Source organism: Pagrus pagrus, assembly GCF_965226575.1.
Source record: "Pagrus pagrus genome assembly, chromosome: 19".
Classification (NCBI taxonomy): Eukaryota; Metazoa; Chordata; class Actinopteri; order Spariformes; family Sparidae; genus Pagrus; species Pagrus pagrus.
The window spans coordinates 17,282,695-17,297,028 of NC_140203.1; the positions used below are offsets into that span (position 1 = coordinate 17,282,695).

At 41.1% G+C, this 14,334-nt stretch overlaps 1 protein-coding gene across 1 annotated transcript in view; it reads left to right on the forward strand.

Annotated features, from left to right (window-relative positions):
- Window positions 1–14,334, forward strand: part of LOC311274969 (putative cytochrome P450 120) — a 41,206-nt gene that overhangs the window by 25,932 nt on the left and 940 nt on the right. The gene's annotated exons all lie outside the window — the stretch shown is intronic.

Consider the following 14,334-nt stretch of genomic DNA (forward strand, 5'->3'; position numbering starts at 1 on the left):
AAGTTAGACGAGAGGATCCACTCCCATATATTTCAGTTAAAAATTAAGCTACAGCCAGCGGCCTGACAGCTTAGCATACAGACTGGAAACGGAGGGAAACAGCTACCCTGGATCTGGCAGTGATGAACTTTATGATGGTATCAGTCAGAGCTGTTGCAGAAAGCTGCCGCACAGAGAAAATCAGCACACATCAGCACAGAAAATCAGCACACATGACTAGAAAAGAAAAACTACAGCTAACGATACAGCTACGTTAAACATGTTCACACTTTTCTTTTAACAATAAGGTCTTACTGTACCACTCAGTTGACAAAATTGTATTACAAAATGTTCTTTTTTTCTTTTTTTTCTTTTAAAAGGATAAGTTCAACCAAAAATTTAAATTCAGTCATCACAGTCCCATACAGATGGAAAGTCAGGTGAAGTACTGTCCTCCCCTTCTGGGGCTTCACAGCAAAACAGCTTTGCAGCATTCTCCCGAACAACTGATATAGATGAGTACTTGTTTTAAGATAAAAAAAAAACAACTGAAGGAAAATATAAATCCATACAGCTCGTACGCGATGAATCCAAGTCTCCAGAAGCCCTGAGCTCCCAAACTGATTTGAAGACCTTATGTACACCCCTTTTCTAAGACAGAATCTTCACTGTAGCTGCTAATCTACAAGAGTTAGCGCTCACAGGCTCGGCTGTGTGTCGAGGGTGTAAATAACGTCTTTTCAAATCAGTTTGAGATATCGGGGCTTCTGGAGACTTGGATTACGGCAGACGAGCTCTATGAGTATGATGATTATTTCACTGAACTCTTTGGCATATTTTATGTTATTTTATTTCTTACTTTTTTTAACGTTTTTTGGGTCTACATGTTACTGCGTAACTTACATGTTACTGCGTAACTTGCAAGGCAAGTTGTTGTCTGAATCTGAATCTCTGTTAATATAGAGGGCTCGTACTAAGGTAACGAAAACACATGACTCAGTTTCAGGTGATTATAATATGGAATAGATCCCCCTAAATCCTACACACTGGTCCTTTGTACCGATGTCCTCTCACTGCACATTTTCTCAGATAAGAAACTGACTGGATTTATTGGGAAAACATCCTCAGACTTTTAAGGTCACGAGATGAACAAATCAGCATTTCATGAAGCATATTTGCTACATTCCAGGCTGAACCAACCATCTGTGCTTCTCCTGATGGTCCACCCCTTCACATTTTAAAACATAATTTAAAACCAGCTGACCATGTGCCCACAAACAATGGCCTTAGTGAATGTGCTCGTGTGAATGTAATGTTAGTGCATTCCAAGACTGTGATGAGCTGAAGCGGCATATTTTCGCCTTCCTACATTTAGATGCCGCTCTGTGGAGTTAAGTGGAAGCTCAAGTGTCGATTATGTCCACAAGATCCTTCATTCATCACATTCACAATTCATACAGTTGAAACTAAGATATGAAAGCACATATAACACATATAATACACTACAGGTGGGGTCATGTCCCGTCCTGGAATGTAAAAATCATTTCAGTCACTCAAACACACACACTTGTCTAACAGGAGGTAGGACAGTGTATCCAGATGGCAGAACAAAGCCTGAGGTCAGTTTTAATGAGCAGAGCTAATTACCACATGACTGGCCTATCTGTCCACTCCCGGTGGACTGTCTGCCTTTAAAGGGTATACAACAGGAAGTGAAGGCAGGAAAACTCCATCCCCTGCCCCTGCCACACACACACACACACACACACACACAAATAGTAGTCTTTGTAAACAAAGTGTGTTACACGCACCCAGCATATTTTTACAGACACAGTTGACTCATTGTGAAAAAAGGAGTGTACAGAGCTAGAAACACACATGACCTATATTTATAGCAGCTTGTAAGTATTTTGACAGTAACATGGGTCTTTACTATAGCATATTAGACCTCAGTGTTAATTGAATATTAACATGATGTGCTATTAACGTAAGCTTATTGTCAAGCTATCCAGTCTCACGCTGTACTTAGTTTATGTGGCAGAATTACCACTCTGAATACACTGAAAGTTTTGAAAAAGATCCTTGATTTTAGACAGCGGTAGACAAAAGCGGTTCATCTTATGTCTAGCTATAAATAGAATAAAGAAACATATTTTGGCCAAAAGGTCTACTTTATTGTTTGTATTATGTTATTATTACTCTCCACGGTGGTCTACGATAGCCTGTGATTTCTCGAGATAACGAAACCATTTATCATGAGAAAACAGCTCCATAAGAGTGGCTAGCTTCAAACTGTGTTCTGAGGACCTTATTTTCCTCTGAGAACAGCTCGTTTACCCAGTTATGAGAAAAATATATTTCTGAGTTTGTATTATTATCTATTAATATTGTAAATGATTACATTCAGAATTTGAACTTCCTCTCTAAAACTACATAGCGCCCCTTTGATTTATTATGTGTTATTAATATATTTAAAAGCTTGTTTTCTCAAGATAACATGATACATTTATCCATTATCATGAGAAAACTCTCTTTGTTATCTCAAGATAGTGGCATAAAATAATAATTGCACCTACGGCAATTATGAGTTCCCTAGTGGCCAGTAGTGAATAAGACTTTTTCTAATGTAACCAGTAATCCTATAATTAATCGAGTCAGCCTATGATTCGTTCCTTAGAGCTGATATCCCAGACTATAGGTTACAGGGCAGTTAGTTAGCATGCTACATTTGTAGCTTACGTAAGACCAGAAAAGCTCAGGGAAGTGAACGGCCTCTGCACCCTTCTCATGCAGCTCCCTTGTTTTAGAATAAGATAAGATTTCTCACCACACGGTTTGTGAACTTCAGCACAACATCGGGTTGAGATCATTCCCAAAATACCGTGTAGCCTTTGTGTTTCCTTTATAACACCTGGCACTCTCAGTCCCACTGTTTTCATATAAGCCTATAAGTGTTTGTCTATCCTGCAACAGACCTGGAGCCCACACACAAACAAACAGAGGCACACTCACAATCCCAAAAACACACGAGCATGCGTCCGACAATTCAGCACACACACTTCTCGCTGCTTACTACTGTGTTTGTCTGTGCTCGGACAAGCAGGAAGGAAAAGCCATTAGTCACTGAGGTGCCATCAAACACTGTTTAATTGTCTCATTTATCTTTCCTGTGCTGCTCAAACTCTGCACTGCTGCTCAGATTCACTTGGGAGCCCTCAGGAGCAGAGCACTCTAATAAGAGTATATTATCATTTGTTGCAGTACATGGTCTTATGTCTTGTGATGTAAGTGTCTCTGATAGAATTTGAGAAGTGGTCGGCTCGTTGCCGGATATACTGTGACAGCGTTTGAGTTTCAGGTCACTCAGCTCGATAGAATATTAATGGACTTCCTGTTATGGATGTGCGGACAGAGTTTCCGGTCCTCCGTCCACAGGACTGACATCAGGAGGTGAAGGTCTTCATGTGGTATGGCCTACATTTAGTTTTGAAACAAGAAGGGCTAAAATAAAAAGAAGTATGTACAATTTAAGAGAATAAAAAAAGAGTCTACAGCATGCTAGCTCCTCTCAGGCTCATATTAAGGTACTGCAATGCATTGAGCTACATGCTGACATCAGCATGTGAGACTGCCTAAAAATTAAAATGTTAGCATGCTTAAATTAGCTAATTAGCACTTAACTAGCTGGGAATGTCATTAGTTTTTCCAATTGAAGAACTGGACAAATTAAAATGTTGAACTGGTGATGAAACATTAAAGGATCATAACTTTATCCTGAGAGGACCACAACTGTCATAACAGCACCACATTGTATCCATCTAACAGTTTTTGTGATCAATTGTTGAAAATGTCTGAGGCACCCAAGAAGGTGAGGAGTTAATTAATAGCCTTCATCAGGGCAAATACAACTAGGGTGTTTTCACATCGGGTATGATTGTTTTGTACAGCACCAGAGCATGATTGTCCCACTTTTCCCCGCCAGTCAGTGTTCACATTAGTTATATCATACACTTGCATATGTACACTAGTTGGTTTATGATCAGCCAATAGACACAAAGCAGAAGAAACAAACACTAGCTTCATCAACACATAGCGTAGCAGTCATGGCAGTCCACTTCCGTGTTTTTGGTACAGTTGCTTTCACACCTACACCGTACTTGAGCACCTCTCGTCAAGCGCACCCTGGCACAAATCGTGAAGTACAGTACACTTGTGTTCACACCAATGAAACAAACTGCACTTTTGTGATCAAGTGTACTCCGGGCCGGATCTCTAATATAAAGCACCCTCACCCACCTTTGGGCTCTTTCATTAGCAAAATAGTCACATGACCAGTGTGGACGCTGTAGCTGATCCGCACTGGGAAGACATTGTATGTGAAAAAGGCAAGCTTGGAAATGTCTGCTGTCATTTTCAGATATATGGTTAAACACGGTGATTCTACCTTTCTCATGTGTCTGTTGTGCCTATTTTATGTGCTGTGTTGATCTGCCAGCGTCTTAAAACATCAAACATACATTGTAGATGAATTAAATGCTGACATAACGTTGTAGGGAAATAAAATAAATTGTAGAAGCTACGTGACGCAGAGGTTTTCTACTAATCAATCTGGATGAAAAGTTTGGACCAAAGTTCTCGTACGAACCATAATACTTATTATTTTGTACTTATAATTTCAGAATTAAAAACACGGGTTGTTCTGTGATGTTGCAGTTGTAATGTGAGCGATGGAGTGGAAACAGGGGAGTCGGATGAGTGGTTTGGAGTACAGTCGAGTAAAAGCGTCCCTCTCCAGACTCCCTCCTCCCGCTCTCACCGACACACTCTCACTCTGTCTTTTAAACACTTTCAACCACTCGTCCTCCTCGTCTGTCTCTCGTATCGCTCCCCTCCATCTCTCCCCCTCGACTCTCTTTGGGACCGCAGTCTTTAATTTCAAACATCACGGAACAACACTTAGCTGCTCCGTCTCCGGTGACATCCGCTTGGGAAGAGGAAGAAGAGGGGAAGAGGAGTGGAAGGAATGAGGTGGAGGGAGGTGTGTAGGGGAGGAGTTGGAGGAACAGTTCAGAACATTTTACGACCGTGTTTTCTGACTGAACAAGTAGCTGCTTCTCAATTTCCTTGAATTTGACCTTTTAATGTCAAAACATGTTTTTCTTAGTGTTGACAAATCTCATGAAAAGATTGAAACTAACAGTGAATGGATCTAAAAAGCATCATGTGCCTATTCAAAGTCTCATATATATATACATAAAACACATCAACACCACACTGTTTCACTGGGTGACCCGTCCCATCTTTACCATGAACTTGGGCATTGTAGTTTTCACTTTTGATTTTGAGTCAACCCCACACTGTCCTGATGTTTTAAATACTCACCAGCCCACCAAATGTGTATTAATCCGCCCCTGAAAATAGTCCCCAACAACTGCCTCCTGTTTCCATGTCTCTGTGTATTTTTACCTGCTTGGTGACACTGGATATTGTTTAGTTAGACTATTGTTTGATCAGATTGTTACTTTTTCTTTTTACATTTACAATACAAGTTTATTTTGCATCCTTAGAAAAACTCAAAGTCATGCTATTGACACACTAGTATACAATATTTTTGCCCTTCTTTTGGGAGCTGACTTCTCCTATTTTATTGGTTTTAATTTGAGTTTTGCGGTCAACAAGTTCACTTTTAGACAAACTCTTAAACTAACCTGGATTAAATGAACGCAGAAAACTGCAGAAGTCTTGGTCAGGCCCCATCATGCACACTTATGCGGACAGAGCGAACAAGCAGGGCACGTTCCAGACACGCTGCATACTTACCCTCAATCTGTGCCGTTTGCTTGGTGTTACAGAGCTCAGTATGTTTATCCTCAGCTGTTAGCAAAGCTGGCTTCCCAACACGCTCAGATACAGAGACAACAATAGCAGGGCTGTTTCTTTTACAGCTTTAGCCGTGCTCACACAATTTGAATTAAGAGGTCAGGCCATTTTCTAATACTTCTCCCTTTCACTCCTGACCACCTATTACACACAGGGAACTGTTCATTCAAGTAAGTAAACAAGTGAAGTGGTAGTCAGGCCGGATATTTTGAGTAACATAGTCTGCAGTCCCACATTATCATCTTGAGTCTACTTCAGTATTTGTCTTTTAACTTTCCTTGTTTCAATCAGCCACCTCATGTTGAATGGATACTTGCTGTATATGAATGCAGAAAATGTGCAGTCAGTATTTAGTACAACCTGCAGGGATACGATGAAGCTCAGGACAGCAAAGTTTGGGGAGTGACGATAAAAACTTTAGTAATTTCATTGTCTTGCCCAAGGACACTTCCACGTGTAGAATGCAGAGGCCGGGGATCAAACCACCGATCCCTCCAATAGATGGACGACCTCTCTACCTCCTGAGCCACAGTTTAACACTATAGCTTTACTTTTACTTAAATATGACTTTTGGGTACTTTTCACAACACTGGCACAGAGCCATAATAATATAAATAGTTCCATTTGTAATGGAAATATATCTGAAATCGTGTGTTTTCAATACTAGAATGCATTTTGCAATTCATACGAATATATAACTGTCTAATTTTGTTTTTTGATGATTATACGTCGGTTGAAAATATTCTGATTCCACTTGATGGTCACCCCCTAAATCTGGGTTCAATTATAGTCAAATCGGTTTTCTAAACTGAACACATACGGGGAAAAAACAACCTTTTTCCACAATTCTAGTCAGCCCTCACACTTATTGTCCCAATTCAATACTACATCATGTTTTTTTTTTCTCCTGGGGACTCATTGTATTGAGAGTGTAGGAGGAGACATTTGTCTTTGCACCATTAGCGAAAATGACATCAGTCGGAACATGGGGAGTTACAGCAAAACTCTCTCAGTCCCGATACTCCCGATGCAGAAAAGGAAAACACATTTTCTCCGACAATGATGAATGGACTTGGTGTTTGGCCGCTCCTGGTGGACTGAGTAGGAGTAGGACTGCGAGTTCCAGTGAACTTTCCATTGTTATAACCTCCTCCTGGTCCTTTTAGGATTTGAAGATAAAATATAATACAGTATTAAAAGTCTGCCCACAATAGTGTCTTAAAGGATGTGAAGTGAAGATGGGTAATATTCCCAGCATTAGACGACATGCCCAAAATATTACCAAGTGTTTCCTGGCAACCACAAGTTTCAGTGCCATAAAAGCACAATGCTGGGGCAGATGCGTGACAGGCTTCAGACATAATTCATGGGAAACATTTTGAAGGGAAAGTTATTTCCCCTGCAGTCTGGATGAGAGCCGGTTAGTGGGACATGTTTGATATGGATGATACAGTCCTCTCTAAAAAGTAAAATCACTCAAACCATCTTTGGTTCCCAGAATTAGATCCGCCCTCAGCATTATGTAAGTTCCTCTAACAGCCCAACTCGCCAGTAAATATTGCCCAAACATTGCTCTCTACCTCGGGTTGGCTATTTATAGACTGCGTGTTACAGCAAAGGGCATGGGCAGTATTGCTTGCAGCATAAACAGACAATGGGTATCCATGGCAGAGTCATTGTGGATAATGCAGTGTGCTTTAAAAGAGCAAAATATCATGTCTTATCAGCCACGATACAATGAGATTAGCTGAGAGGTCCAGTAAATGTGACTCGACCCTCAGGTCTGAAAACATAATGATATTTAATGGTCTGGTTGGAAGTTACTACAGCAGAAAACAGGGCAGGGTGCAATTAGATTAAACAGAATGAGAATCGTATTTTCAGACAATGTGACTTACTTTGCTGTAACCTGCGACAATACAGAGCGATTACACTTTAATGAAGTTAGAAGAGTTCACTCGGCGTGCACAGTATGCTCTTTCACAGAAAAGCCCAGTTCAAAAAGTTTCGCTACTGCTCATAGGTCACTTCAACAGCCACAAAATGGTGGATAAAACACCAAAGTCATTTTGTGTGTTAAAACGCATTTTTTGGATGGATTTACATTAGAGTTAGTTGAAAGCATACTGAGACACAGAGGGTTGTGTCGCTACAAAGTGTTGCTACTTGGCGACCAGGGAGTGACAACGGTTTGGAACCCTGACCCTGAAACTTAAGCTCCTTATTTTGACTATTTTCACCTGCATATTTCAACCTTACAAGTCAAAAAGTCCGATTTTACTCAATGATGGAGGGAGCAGCGTCTCCCACATCCTGCTAGGATTTAATGAAGAACTTTCCAGTAAAGTGTTGGTTTGCAAGTAAAGATTGGAGGCATAGGAGAGAGCTGAGCAGCTAGTCTGTAGGTGAATGCACGATAACATCCCAGATACAGTATTTATTTAAAGAAAGAGCATTTTTTTAAAACCGAAACAGTATGAAGATGTCCTCCAGTTACCTCCTCCAAATGTCAACACTAAAATAAAACACATTTTTATAGGACTGAAGATGCTCTTAGTTGTCTCCTGAGTCATCTCAATCGATTTGTGTGTCTATTTTCTATCCTGAAGAAGGTAGTATGCGCTGAAACATCGATTCACGGAATTAAAAATAAAATGCATCAGAGTCATGACTGTGCAGCTCTCGCCTCCGTCCTGTCAGTATTTTTATCATTCCAAGGATTCAAAATGTTGATCTGCAGGCAACAAGCCCAATTCCCAACCTGCCTCGCTCAATTTTAACTTGCACAGAAGCACACCTGTGTCAGGGAGCAGCCAACATAGACGAAGATACTGTGCAAATAAAACTAAACAAGAACGCCTGTTCGAGGAGGGTTAGTTGGTGGTAAATATTGGTTATATAATCACATCGTCAGGGGTCAAATGACAGGAGAAGTGAGCAAAGGCTTTGCTTCCCGCTCTCCAAACTCTGATGCAAAACTGGTTTGAACAGGAATGTTGTTGTCATAAACACACACTCCTCTCTCTCAAAGGTACAAACAATAGGTGTTTTAATATTTAATAATGAGTTTTAGTTATCTTTAAACTATCTATTCTGTCACTATATTGCTTTCTTAATTCTTGTTATTTGTTTTAAGTACCGCAACAATAAGACGTAATACAGTTAGTTTAAAAAAAATACCAAAACTACAGTATATCTTTTATCAAACTCTGCATGTAGGTTTGAAATTCACAGAGGACGACAGCTGAGTTACAGTGGATTACTATAAAAGTCCCCTTTCAAAATAAACGTATGTGCAGCATCAACATGCATTTTTGCCAAAATACAGCTAAATACACAGCTTTGCTGCTAGCTCAATTAGCCGTTTATGTTTTCTGCGTCGTGTTTGCACCTGAAATTGCTGATGAGCAACTCCCGTTAACAATAGACTGTTTGATCCACCATGTCCACCCACACTGAGTCTGTGGGCAGCAGCTGGCAGGTTAGCAGGCTATTGTTAGTGGGTTTCACACATGACTGTGAGTTCAGGCAACATTACATAATGTGTGTTTGTTTTTAGGCTATATATCCTGCAATGTGAAAAAGAAATCCATGAGCTTCCTTCCTAGGTCTACTGGGTCTGGAACTAATTCATTTTAGGGGATTCAGCTCAAGTGCTGTAATGTTACTGGTCTATTGCTGTTTACCAACCAGCAGTCGTTCAGTCGATTCACCTGATGTCACTGCCAGTTGATCAGCTCATGTGCTAATGTTTCATTATGTAAAGATCTTCAATTCTTTTAGAATATATGTAAACATTTTCAAGATAGTTTTGATCATTTTTTTTCAAAGCAGTAGAGAAAGAAGTACTCCCTGATAAATTAATGAAAATGTTGAAAAACACCATATTTCACAATATTATAGAAAATCCTGGATCTGTCACGTTATCTGGATCCACACCAAAAGTTAATGGGGTCAATTCTGGGCCAAGGCCCATCTTCCATCCACGTGTAACCCTGGTCACAAACCAACCAAGCAACAAACAACAATGGACACGGGTGAACGTACAGTACAACCTGCCTGGTGGTGGTAATAAATGTAGTGGTGTAAAAAATACAATATTTGCCTCTGGAATGTAGTGGAGCAGAAATAGAAAGTAGCAGAAAATGGAAATACTACATGTAGTACAAGCACAAGAACAAGTAATTATACTTAAGTAGAGGACTTGAGTAAATATTACTTTCCACCACTGGTTTACAAAGTGACAAAAGATAAGTTAATCTGTTATTAATTAAATGTGTCAGCTACAGGGGTAGGCAAAATGGCAAACATACTAGATTACAAAAGTAATTTTGAAGAAAGTGTCATGACATCCAACCTGCTGTGCAGATGTAGGTAAATTAAGCATGTAAATGTTTGTTTGGTTCAGGCTCCTCCAGGAGGCTTCACAAGGTTTAAATGAAACCTTGGTAACAATCCACATCTTACATTTCACTCTGACTTCTCTGCAGCATGATCTCAGTACAGAATGAGTGGGAAGAGAGCTCGTCAAATGTTGCAACACTTAATATGATTCAGTTGTGAGAACACCTCGAGCTCTGAGTTTCATTTTGCGCCTCCAGCACAGACGGTGGGGGGGTGGGGCGAGGAGGGAAATGTTTCAGTTGTGTGTTGCGTAACTGTAGTCATGTTGGCTGTCAAGCAATTGGGCAATTGACTCATGGCTATACACTCATTCACAAACACACACACACTCACACAGAGGAAATTCAATCACTTAAATGTGACCGTGTCACATTAACAAGGACACTTCACTTCCTCCTGTTCCTCCCCCATTCATCTCCTGTCTTCCTCTCCTCCCCCCTCCTCCCTTTGTACCCTCCATCACTGGTCAGCTGCCCTTCTTGTTGTTTCCTGGGAAAATGAGCAGAAACATAGTCACATGAGACACCGGTCAGCATGAGTTCATCATGTTCGTTTTTAATATATCCTTGTGTGCTATCAGGATACACACAGGTGTGTGTATGTGTGTCTTTACCTGTCGTCACCAGTCATATTTGCCCTGCTCGTTGCCTTAGTAACCACAGTTTTATGGCTCTGTCACACTTTCTCAGACAAAAACACGACTGATTGATGACGTCAGCAATAACGTGTGTCAGGGCGGACGCATCGCGGCCACACAAGAGTGCGCTGCCAGGTTGTGTGTGCTTGTTTGCGTGAACATCAGCAATTAAAAATATGCAATTTTAGCGTGCAGATTCACAAATTAAACGTACGGTTTACCAACAAACTGCAGCAGAGATTGTGTGTGTTTGTGTACAGATGTGGAAAGGGTTTCAAGGCCACTCTGTTTCCTGTCTTTAATACCCGTGTCTGTTCTGCTCAGTCCGCCACATGTCAGACAAACACACACAAAACACACAAGTGGTGCTTTAGTCCTGCCTGCCTTTGACCTGCAGATAATCCCCGTCACAGTCTTCACTTATAGTCATTCATTCACAAACACGCTGAGAGGAGATTTGTGAGTGTGTTTTTGTGAAACTCTCTTGTCTACTATTGATTCACAAATGTAGTGAATGTTGATAATGTTATTTTGTTTGCACTGATGAAAAAATAAGATAAACGACCTATCAGTGTTTGTTGTGTTGGACAGAACTAATACAGGAACTATTTACAAGGCCTCTATACTAACACATATAACACAAACATTTATTCTCACATTGACAGTAAAAGCAGCTGGTCACACAATTTTGAGTATTTGGCAGAGAAATCAACTGGATCAAGTAAATCTGTAAATATTTTTTTCATCGAGATTTCAACTTTGGAGACACATCTTGACAGTGCTGATTGTTGCATTGTCCACATTTATTTAACCTCCTCTCTCAGAGTAAACTGCTCCCAAAAAGAAGAATGATTTGCAAACAGTAACGAGAAAGGAGTCAATGGCACAAATATGTATTTTTAACAAACTGTATGAAGGTTATATCCCCATTAGCAACTGAGCTAATGGCAGTTAGCAAGCTTGTTAAAGCTTTTATGTCTCTTCAATCAACTATTTTATGTAATGAAATGATGTTCAGTTGAAAGGACAAAATGCCTGTGGGAGTCCATCCATTATCTGAAACCGCTTATCCTTTTCAGGGTCACGGGGGGGCTGGAGCCGATCCCAGCTGACATTGGGCGACGGCGGGGTACACCCTGGTCACCAGTTCATCAGAGGGCTGACACATAGGGACAAACAACCATTCACGCTCACATTCACACCTACGAACATTTTAGAGTAACTGATTAACCTAAGGTTTTTTTTACATGTCAAAACAGGGAGAACATGTAAACTTTGCACAGAAAGGCCCTGCCCCAGCCAGGTCACGACTGACTAGCACTTGATAGCATGTTAGCGGTTAAAATGCTAGCTACAGTAGTTTACCAACAAGTCCTGCGAGTAGGCACTTGTCTATGTCATCACGCAAAACATCCTCACCTGAACAACTGAATGTACAGGACTTTCTTCGTACAGTCGCAGCTTGGTTAGGTTTAGGCACTAAAACTACTTGGTGAGGTGTAGGAAAACATCATGGTTTGGGTTAAAATCACTTCATTACTTCTGTAACTTCCCTTACAAATGTACTTATGCTACCTAAGTATCGTATGTTACACTATATAGGCCTATGTGACATTACTTCACTTAGTTAATAAGTTGAATCATCATCAATCTATATGGTTGTTTTTCTGATGAGGACGGGCACGCACCAAGTTTCTATAATACCATACAGTGTTTTGAAGGGCCATAACAACTTGAACATTAGCAGTAAGCGCCATCACATCATCCAAATATGATATCTGCTTGTACCTTCGCCTTTCTTTTCGGCATCTGTGGACATTACCCAGACTGCCAAACATAAATACAAGCAGTCTGGACTCGTGCCCAAGCTGTGGGACAGTATTTATGACAGGAAGGTACTTTAAAAACCTCAGCTTCCTCAAGGCAGTGATCATCAACTGCTCTCCTGTTCTCATCTACTCAAACAATATTTGTATTAGCTGCGTGGCTTGAAAACACAGTCTGAACATTACAGGACTTACAGGAATGTTTGGCTGCACGTACGCCCCGGGGTTACAGATGTTTGAGTAAAATATGAATAGGTTTGAATATGATCTCACCAGTTCATCCTGTGCTGCTTTGACTATTCAAATCACACAGCGAGATTTGAATGAGGAACGTGTGTTTTTTAATGTGAGTGTGTGAGAGAGCGAGAGATAGAGGCAGAAGGAAAGAAAAGATTATTTACACTGTAATGTCACTTTTACTTTAGGTTTATTTGCCACAATTTGGGTTGAAAATGTCAAAGCCTCCCACTGTAAAAACAATTCTCCATGACAAGCAAATACTTCCTTTATGTAATGTATATTTACTGTTAGTCTCTTATGCCCATTAGAAGCCTTTACTATTTGTTCTTACTTTTTTTCTCATTGGTTCCTATTGGCATTGGCAGTAGTGTGTTTCTTAAAGCGGCAATATGTAGGAATTTTAGTTGAAAACACTTTAAAATGTACGAAAAGTACCAACAGAGTGTGAATAAACAACATTGTATTGTGTTAAGCTTGATTTATGCTTCTGCGTCGCGGCGACGGCGTAGCTACGTCGTCGATGCAGACCCCTACGCAGACCCTGCGCCGTAGCCTGACGTGCGCCTCCAAAAAATCCTGACTACGCGTCACGTCGACGCGTCGAGACGCGAACGGCAAGGACTGGGATTGGTCCGCTCAGACCGTCATTCCGGCAGTTGCTTTTCCGGTCAACAGTATAACAACACCGCCAGTTACTTCTGCTGCTTGCATGCTTGTCTCCTATTGCTTGTGAACTCCATGCTTTGTGAGATCCCAGCAGGGCAGGAGGAGTATTGGTGTTGTGCAGCATGTAGCTTGTAGCCCCACACTGTGACCAGAATGCTACACAGCATATCCGCTCTGACCGCAACTGCAGTGCAAGAGAGCAAGAACCCCCCGAAACCAATCCCCCCACCCCCCCTCGCGGCTTGGCGGTGAATTGAACGCGTTCCCTCGACGCAGAACTTCGAATGCTCAATGACGGCGTAGGGTCGACGACGTAGCTCCGCCGTCGCCGCGACGCAGAAGCATAAATCAAGCTTTACAGAGATATCTACTGAGGTTAGCATGCTAACCAGCTAGCCTTGGCTCGTAACAGTTCAAAGCTCCTGTGCTCGCAGTGTAAACACAAACATTCCCCTGGTCCCCAAACTCCGAGTACAGGCCGCTAACTGCACAGCTAACTGAGAACTAGTTACTAGCTACAGTTAGCAGTCACTGAGGATATGCTGCCCTCTATTTGTTTTATGTATGAATTTGACAGGTGGCCAATTCCTACATATTGCACCTTTAAAGTGCTAGAAACTTAGCCTGTAGTGGTAGTGTAGTATACATTTGGATGTTTTCTTGCCAAGAGCTAGATGAGAAGATTGATAGCCTTGCTTTCTC